The following is a 10,141-nucleotide window of genomic DNA, read 5'->3' as shown; positions in this document are numbered from 1 at the left end:
GGTGACATAGAAGGAGATGTCGTGACATCTGTGAAAGAGTGCGTCAGTACAGGGCTTTTAATGTGTTAACTGTCTTGCTGTATTAGTTACAATGTTGGATCAAATGTCATGACTTGGAGTAGAACATCTGAATTCTGACTACACCAGAATTTCACACCTCCTAGCCCTCAGTTGACTTTCTGTTGACCTTTTGGTTGACAGATGACTTAGAAGTGCTCTGATCAGCTTGAGCCTCAACCACTTGAGGAATTGGCTCCAAAATGAAACCCTATCTCAAATAAGCTCATCAGGATGATCATGTGATCTCCATCCAAGAAAGACCTCATCTCCTTGAAAATCCCTGGTTGGAATAGAAGTCACTGATTAGGGTTGACCAGAGGTCAAAACCCTAATCCTAAGGAAACAGGATCATGAACAATGAACCCCTTGGTGATGATAAAACTATGATGATGGTGATATATCCTTGCCAACAAGATAATGCTCAACCTCCTTGAGGGACCAAGAAAACCCTAATTGGAACACAAACCCTCAGATGGCTAGTGATCAATTTATGAGACCCTCAGGCTTGAATCTCTTAACCTCTCTATCTTCTGAGAAAGACTTAGGAGGATGACTTGTCGATTCTCACATGATATGCAATATGCAAATGCCTAATGCCCTAAAATATGAAATGCAATATGCTAAACTAGTCCCAAGAGAGGAGGGCAAATTTTGAGGTGTTACACTATACCACAAAGATTAGAAGATATGGTATTTTATTGTGTCATGAGGCTTAAGAACTCTATCTTTAATTATGGTGGCCGAAGGCTCCTTACTGTAAGAACAAGATTTGGTTCTACATCCAGCCTTATGTTTTGATGATAAGAATGCATAAACTCTTAGAGAACAATTTTGTATTCTAATGGTTTTGATTAATATGTATATGAAGGAGAAGAGCGAACCAAAATGCAGCGGAATTTAAAATTTCTCCTTTAGTGATCCTTACGAATGGGCATGATTAATGATAGAATTGTTACCTCTTGTGGTGATTGTAACCTTTGATGCAGATCTACGGAACGATCACGAACGTTGAACGATGACAACGCCTCTACTCAGTCCACACGAACGAATTCCTTCAATCTCAGTGCTGGCTGCTACGAATGAAGGCTTTGAGTGTGTGTGTGTGTGTGTGTGTGTGTGTGTGTGTGAGAGAGAGAGAGAGAGAGAGAGAGAGAGAGAGAGAAACGAAATTGCAACTATACAAATGCTTCTACATAAATAGAACCACTTGTGTGGGCTGCAAGCTAAAAAAATCTCACTCAAGTGTATGTGGCCCATATCTTATAATATGCCAAAAATCACTTAAGCGCGTGGTACCTTACCATATTTCATATTCTACTTAAGTACACCGTACCTTACGATGTTCTACAATTCACTTAAGTGCACTGTACATTACGGTATTCCTTAGTTACTCTATCTCTCATCAATCCGTCCTTTTGTGTGTGACCCTGTAGGTTTTCGCGGCATTGACAATTATATTAAATCACGTATTTAACATAATAAACAGTGAGTGGTATCTAGCAACACATCACTGCTATCTAAGACACGAAAATGTCATGTGATCTGACAAATCCTTTTGTGATAATACTTATATGTACAATTACCCTTTTGCCCTTATGTCTATATTGAACACAAGGCATAGACCGTGTCATCCTTGTCCAGTTCAATATTGGGCCCATAGACATTTATCCTGTTACGCATGATGGGCAAATTCCATCTAGGTCACTCATGTCCCTTAGCATGCTTCGTGGAGTACCCATCAACTGTCTTTATGGTCATCTAGTTACGGACAATGTTTGATCAGCAATAAGGCACTCGACTCTACATCTAGGGTCCATAGTGGTTTCAGGTCGAAGGGTGGTATACAACATTATCACCATGAGAATAACTTATGACACTTTGCATAACATTCGATATAGTATTCTCATAGCGGGTCAATCCAGTATAAATATTACTCTTAATATTCATACCTATGTTTAAGACTTGATAACTCCTTATCCATGATCCATGAGATGTGATCATCAGTCTATATACATAATAGTCTGAATGCTTTAATGTTATCCCACTTCACAATAAAGCTCGACTATGGATACTTTAAGAATATTGTTTTTATGTTTAATGTGATCTCATGATTAAGTCATACTTGATACATTAAACGGACTATCTATTCTAGGGACTTTATTAGACAAACATAATAAAGAAAAAACCTTTTATTATTAATAAATAATTCGATACAAGTACCAAAAGTATTAACCTCTAGGGCTTACACCAACAGTATATACTAGATACAAGTTATGACTCTGATAGAATGATATGTGACTTCATTAGATTTTGAACCTAGTTCCCTCTGACTATGAGATGTGTGTTTTACAAGATAATCAAGCTCTAAATTTTATACTCATCGCTTCTAAACTCTACTCATTCAAAGCTTTATGACTCTGGAGCTTTCGACGCTGTAAAGCTCTGAGGTCTTGCGCTCAAACAATTCTGATAAATTGTGTCACCAGACTCTGGAGACCAAGTTCTGATGAACTAGATCAAGACACTGAAGACCATATTTATGAAGATTCTCTCAACCAGAATATTACTCTTCTTTTATGCAAGCTTCATCACCTATTTATCAGAAGCCCCTGAATATTAAAGATAAGATCAAAGAGGTTTTATGTGAGAAAATAATACATAGTACAAAATCAAATATTCGTTCAACTACATTGATTTTATGGGCTAAGGAATGTACTATTGTACTATTTTGTCTCCCATTTTCACAGACCGTTATGCAAGGATACAACTATATTCTAGTATTCTAATTCTACCCTCCAACAAATCTCTTCATTGTCTATATAAAGAAAACTTGGAAGAATGGAACTATCCTACACTCTAAGAGATTATCATATACGTGAACATCGCATTTTGTGAAATATTTTAGGAGAAAAGAAAAATACACACAAGGAACTTTTGTTCATACTCTTCATAGAATATATTTTGTGTGATATACTTGTAATTGATTTGTGTATTCTACTTTTTAGAAGCATTTTGTAGACACACTTTGCATCTCAATCTTTGTGATTGTATTTCCTTGAGTGATCAGGGTAGAATTACCCAAGAAGACATTGACAATTGGTCTTTGTGTTGTAATCAAGTTGGATTATAGTGGATTAAGTCCTTATGATAAGGCCAAATAACCACGGCGGGTGGACTGGAGGTAGCTTTGTTAACAGTGAACCAAGATAAAAATGATTGTGTTAATTATTTTTGTTCTTAGTTTTCTGTTTGTATCTTTATGTTGCAAAAGTTTTATTTCTTGAAACCCAATTCACCCCTTTTCTTATTTCAATTGGCTTCAATTGACATCAGAGCTCCGATTATGGTATTGATTGCATATCAAACACTTCACCGTGTCAGATAAAGAGTCATACTTGTGAAACACTATGGCAGGAATTCCTCCACGAGCTACACCCGCTAGTAACAATGAAAGAGACCATTATCGTACCAACCCCCAATATTTGATGGAGAAAAATTTGACTATTGGAAAGATATAATAGAAAGTTTTTTCTTGGTCATTGATCAGTGCATTTTGATGCACATTCTTCTATATTTATACTTATGCATTTCCATGTTTTAGTTTGGTTATTTTTCCCTTTTAATGTGTTTTTATAATTTATCTTATTTTTACACTTATTTGTTTTTCGCAGTTTATTTTCAGCATTAACAGTCTGCACGAATGAATTCATAACTGGAGCTAGGAGTATCGGATCGAGGCGTTCTACCAGTCGTTGGAAAGATAAGAGAAAGAGCTATGACTTTCATGAAGAAGTCAGAAGCTAATTTGGACGGTATCATGGTTGAAATATCCATTGAAGCCTTCAGCATTAGATTTATATTTTGTGTTGGGTTATTTAGTTTGGGCCTGGGTTATGTTTTGACCAAATTAGGTTTATTCTACTTTTCTATAACCTAAGCAGCCGAAAACAGTAGAGGGGATCACTATTCAGACAAATTTGAAAGCTTGTACGAATTCCATGGAGAACTAATCCCTCTGATTCGATCTGCCGTAATTCAGATTCCAAAACTTGAGATTATTATAATGTTAATTTTAGTTTAATTCCTTTCAATGATATTTTGTGTTATTGTATGCTTAATTCGATTGCATGAAATATATTGATTCAATTTGGTTGATTGTATGATCCTAACATAGGCACGTCACGTTTGCTTAATTCGTTTTTGTGTCTGATCAATCATGTTTGCTTAATCCATGAAAACGTATCCCGTTTGCTTAATTCGGACAATAGGATCATACATCTCACAAACTTCACCGTGCTTGTCATTGAGTTTGTATCCAAATAGGAATAGACAATCCGCTTAGGGTATTAAAATTATATTAATCGATGATAGTAGGAACTGAATCGGTAGATTGAATTATTTCATAATCACTTATTTCATAATCACTTATTTCATAACAACTTATTTCAAGATTTGCTTTTAATAATCACTTTTTCTTAATCGAACACCAAACCAAACAACCCCCCCTTAATTCTATTTACCTTTGGATAATAATAATCAAGAATCCTTGAGAGAACGATATCTGAGTTAAAATTGTCGCCGTACTACGTTTTTTAAAAACACTCGTTTTGACCCGCGCACGACAACAGATCAGTCATGATGTGGGTCTATGGGATATGGTAGTTGATGGCTACATTCATTTGTAGATGGAAGTGGTAACAAGGTGGAAAGAAGAATGATGACTGATCAACAAAAGAAAGATTACAAGAATCATCATAAAGCTAGAACCATCCAGTTAAATTCTATATCATACTCTGAGTATGAAAAGATAACAAATAGAGACACAACAAAGTCTATATTTGATTCTCTAAATATGACTCATGAAGGAAACACTCAAGTAAAAGAAACAAAGGTGTTTGCCTTGATACAAAAGTATGAAACCTTTAAGATGGAAGATAATGAAACTGTTGAGAACATGTTCTCAAGGTTTTAGAATCTTGTTGCAGGACTGAGGGTTCTAGACAAAGGTTACTCAACTGCAGATCATGTTAAGAAAATTATCAGACGCTTACCCAAGAGATGGATGCATATGGTAATTGCGGTGAAACTATCTAAGGATCTAAACAACACAACTCTTGAAGAATTTGTGAGTTCTTTAAGAAGTAATGAGATAGAGCTTCAAGAGGATGAGCCTTAGAGAAAATTTAAATATGTGGCTTTGAAATCCATGGGAAATTCTAAAAAGACTAAAGCCTTTCAAGCTGAAGAAGAAAAGGATTCTGAAGAAGACTTTGAAGAAGAAGATGAATTGGTTTCTTTTTAGACGAGTTAATCAGCTTTAGAAGGAAAGACAATGCAAGTTTAGAGGCTCCAAAAGGACACGTGGTCGCTCTTATGGGCCGAAGAAGTTAGGTGCAGGCAAAAACGTTATCTGCTTTGAGTGCGAGGAACCAGATCACTACAAGAATGAGTGTCCCAAGTTAAGGAAATACAGACTAAAGAAGAAAGACTTCAGAGGGAAGAAGAAAGGTATGACAACTATCTGGGATGACTTTGAATCCTTAGAAGATGACTCTGAGGAAGAGCAAGCTAATGTGGCACTAATGGAAATCACATAAGCATCTGATGAAAAGATCCAACCAGAATTAGAATCAGAATCAGAGGTAGACTCTGAAGAGGTATTTCCTAACTTATCTCGCTCTGAATTAGAATCTTATCTTTTTGAAATTCTAGAGAAATATCAAAAGCTTCAAAACAAATACAAGGATCTGAAACAAGTCCATATATCTGAATATGAAGCACATAGTAAGCTTAAGAAAGATTTTTCCACTTTGAATGAAGAGAATTTTATTCTGAAAAATGAAAACTCTTCTCTTTAAAGTAAAGGTTCCAAACTTGAGGAATAAATTATTTCAGAAGCTTCTGTGGATTCTAAAAATGTCATAAAGAAATATGACAAATCTTTTCACACATTTCTGGCTAGAAATATATATATATATATATATATATATATATATATATATATATAAGCAACATGGCTTCAATGGTCTATGGAGTTAGCAGAAATGGAAGAAGAGGAATTGGTTATGTGTCTAAAGAAAAACCTATTTCAAAATCCATGGCAAAACCAAAAGCTCTGCATTCCTATTTCTCTTATGCATATACACAAAATGATTATTCTGCACAAAGACCCAAGTTCTCTAAGAACTCTAGGAAAACTAACTAGAAAGGACCCAAAAAGATGTGGGTGCCTAAGGACAAGATAATATATGTTATAGTCATCCTTAGTAGCTCAATCGAAACACCAATCATGGTACATGGACTCTGAGTGCTCACGAACATGACGGGAAGAAGGCAAATGTTCAAAGATGTAGAAATTAGGCTAGATGGCTTAGTGGGTTTCAGAGGTGATAAAAAAGGGAAGATAATAGGTTTCAGAATAGTTGGTAACGACTCTCTCCCTTCTATTACTAATGTTTTATTAGTTGATAAATTAATGCACTACTTATTGTCCATAAGTAAATTAAGTGACGATGGTTATGATATAATCTTTAATCAAAAGTCTTGTTAAGATGTTAGCCAGAAGGATGGCTTCATTCTTTTAAATGGAAAGAGGAAAAATAACATTTATAAAATTAGACTTGCTGATGTTAAAAATCAAAATGTAAAATGTCTCATGTCTGTTAATGAAGAGCAATGGATCTGGCACAGACGATTGGGCCATGTTAGCATGAGAAGGATTTGTCATCTAAATAAGCTTGATTTAGTCAGAGGCCTTCCAAATCTGAAGTTTGCTTCAGATGCTCTTTGCGAAGCATGTCAGGAAGGAAAAATTTCAAAAACTTCTTTCAAAGCAAAGAATGTTATTTCTACCTCTAGGTCTTTGGAACTCCATGCCTTGAGTTTGTGGATCATTATGGGTGTGGATGCACATGAAATGATGTATGAGGGACGTATGCTCATGTATTAGGATTATGGAGGGTGATATGGAAGTAAGGTAAATTTGAGGGTATGACATCTCTCGTCTGGAATCAAGATGAATCTACCTTCTATACTATTCAAGTATTTGAGGGAGCTGGTCAAGGAAACCAGAAATGGAACTCCAAAGCCCATAAAGTGGATACCTATAGGAAGACTAATTTCTGACATTCATTTTTAGAGTAAGCTGGTTCAAACCCTAATAAAGGTGGGTTTGATAAAGGAAGTTGATTTTGACATTGGAAAAACCTTCAATGGAGTGAATTTAAAGACCATGTCTTTGATCACTGTTGTCACTAACCCTTTAGAGATTATGGATAGAAAGACTGTTGCTTCTAGAAGGATTCCTATTGAGGACTATCCTCTCTTAACCAAGGAAGATCCTTAAGAAATTATGGAGTTCTACATTGCTTACTGTTTGGCAACAAGTGTAACTCCAGTAGCTTACTCCTTTGAACTTCCAGAAACTGCTCTAGACTTCTACTCTCTCAAGAGAAAGAGAAAGTCTAAGTCAACAGGTGATGGAACTTTTGGAACAACCAAACCCTCATCCAAGATGGCTAGAACTTCTAACATCTTGAGGAACTTCTAACATCTTGAGGAACATAATGGGACCATAAGCGGAAGTTTTTGGTTATGGGTCTGCTAGGCAAGCTGAAGTGTCTACTCCGCATATTATATCTCTTGGAATGCACTAACTGTGTAAATCCTGCTGAAAGTGATGCAGTTTGGGTTAAGTTCAGAAGATGGATGAACTCACATTCTTGGGAGTTGAAAGAACTTTGCTACACAACTGCTCAAAAGAGATTTCAAGATAAGATTTCACATTCTCAAGAATGAAACTCAAAGGAATTGACGTGGTCCCGCATAAGTGGTGGGTCATGTGGTTTAATTCAATGCAAAGTGAAGAACCTTACTAGGGATTCACATGCGCGAATCCTCTTGAAAGAGAGGAGTGCCTTCGTGACAGGAATGCGACACATGTGGTGCATGAATGTCGTCAGCTCGTGCATGAGGTGTTAGGTTAAGTCCCACAACGAGCACAACCCTCGTGTTTAGTTGCCAACATTTAGTTTTGAACGTTGAATAGACTGCCGGTGATAAGCCGGAGGAAGGTGAGGATGACGTCAAGTCATCATGCCCCTTATGCCCCGGGCTACACACGTGCTACAATGGACAGGACAAAGGATCGCGACCCCCGTGAGGGTGAGCTAACTTCAAAAACCCGTCCTCAGTTCGGATTGTAGGATGCAAATCACAGTCGTATAGCCTCTTGTGGAGATGTTTACTCCAAGATCTCCTCTAAAAGCTCTTCCTCCTCCAAAAACTACTTTTATAGAAACTCACACTTCTAAAGTTGATAATGAAGATGATGCAGAAGTAACTATGCATCCTCCTATAACTAAGATTGCAACTGTATTTGGAACTAAGCCAGTGCGGAAGTTGAACCCATTCCTTTTGTATTGAAAACTCTAGAAGAACTTAAGTAAGAGAGTATGGTTGTTAGGACTCGCCTGGACAAGCAAGACGACATGTTTAAGGAACAAGCTCAAAACTAACACAAAGATTGAAGAACTACTTCAAGTTATCTTGTCAAGATTACTACCCCTACTTAGACACCATTTTTTTTAATGTTGCTTTCTTGTTTTCTAATTAAGTGCTTATGCTTTATTTCTATATCTTTATCTTCTTGAATGAAATGAAGTTTCTTTTGTCGTTATCTGTAACACCTCAAAATTTGCCCTCCTCTTCTTGGGACTAGTTTAGCATATTGCATTTCATATTTTAGGGCATTAGGCATTTTCATATTGCATATCATGTGAAAATAAACAGGTCATCCTCCTAAGTCTTTCTCAGAAGATGGAGAGGTTAAGAGATGCAAGCCTGAGGGTCTCATAAATTGATCACTAGCCATCTGAGGGTTTGTGCTTCAATTAGGGTGTTATTGGTTCCTCAAGGAGGTTGAGTATTATCTTGATTTCAAGGATATGTCACCATCGTCATGGTTATGTCATCCTAAAGGGGTTCATTGTGCCTGATCATGTTCTTTAGGATTAGGGTTTTGACCTCTGGTCAACCCTAATCAATGGCATTCTCCCAACCAGGGATTCTCAAGGAGATGAGGTCTTTATTGAGATGGAGATCCTCATATTTATTTTATTGAGCTTGTACAAGCTAGGGTTCATTTTGAAGCCATTTCCTCAAGTGGTTGAGGCTCAAGCTGATCAGAGCACTTCTAAGTCATCTGTCAACCATAAAAGTCAACTGTGCAAGAACTAAGGGCTAGGAGGTGGAGAAATGAGTTTCAACATCTCATTCATGTTCAAAAGAGGCTTATTCATCATTACAAATGCATATCTTGAAGAATTTGAGGCCAGATCAAAACTTTCCAAAAATGGAAAGTGACCTGTAATTGAAAGTTTCCAAAAATGGAAAGTTTTTGGTTCAAATTCAACTTGATCTTGCATCATCAAAAAAGCTTCAAATGAAATTTTGTCCAACATGAAAGTTAAATATCTCTCTCTCCCATTTCCAAAAAGTCCAAGATCATGAATTTATGATGAATGGTTGAGGATATATGATCCAATCATTGTCAAGTGTGCATGGGACTTCAAAAGGGCATAACTTTTGATTCATAACTCCAAAATGAGTGGCTCTTTTTGCAAAATTCTTCTCATGACATGAATTTCCCAAATCAATCATCACATTGCACGAATTTCCATCATATGATCATATGCATATTCATGTCCATTTTGGAGGGAAAATCATGAATTCAAAATTGGTGCATCATATGGACTTTTTAACCATTCCAACATGTTCATAACATGGTTTTAAGTGAAAATGCATGGCCATTGTTACTGTTCACGTGCATGTTGCATGCATGGGGTGAAAAAACCAATTTTGCACTACACCTCATTTTTGAATTAAAATTTCATTAGCCAAGTTAAGTGTGATTAGGAAATGGATTAAGCCAGCATATAAATAGATAATTGTAACAGAATTGTTCATTATTCATCATTTCTAGATCTAGAATTTTTTCCCTCCAAAATTTTCTCTCAACCAAAATTCAAAATTCTTCCACATAACATTGAGTTTTTCTTCCATATTCTGGTTCTATGATATT

This window comes from Lathyrus oleraceus, chromosome 6 (genome assembly GCF_024323335.1).
Source record: "Lathyrus oleraceus cultivar Zhongwan6 chromosome 6, CAAS_Psat_ZW6_1.0, whole genome shotgun sequence".
NCBI lineage: Eukaryota > Viridiplantae > Streptophyta > Magnoliopsida > Fabales > Fabaceae > Lathyrus > Lathyrus oleraceus.
Note: the sequence above shows the minus strand (reverse complement) of the source record.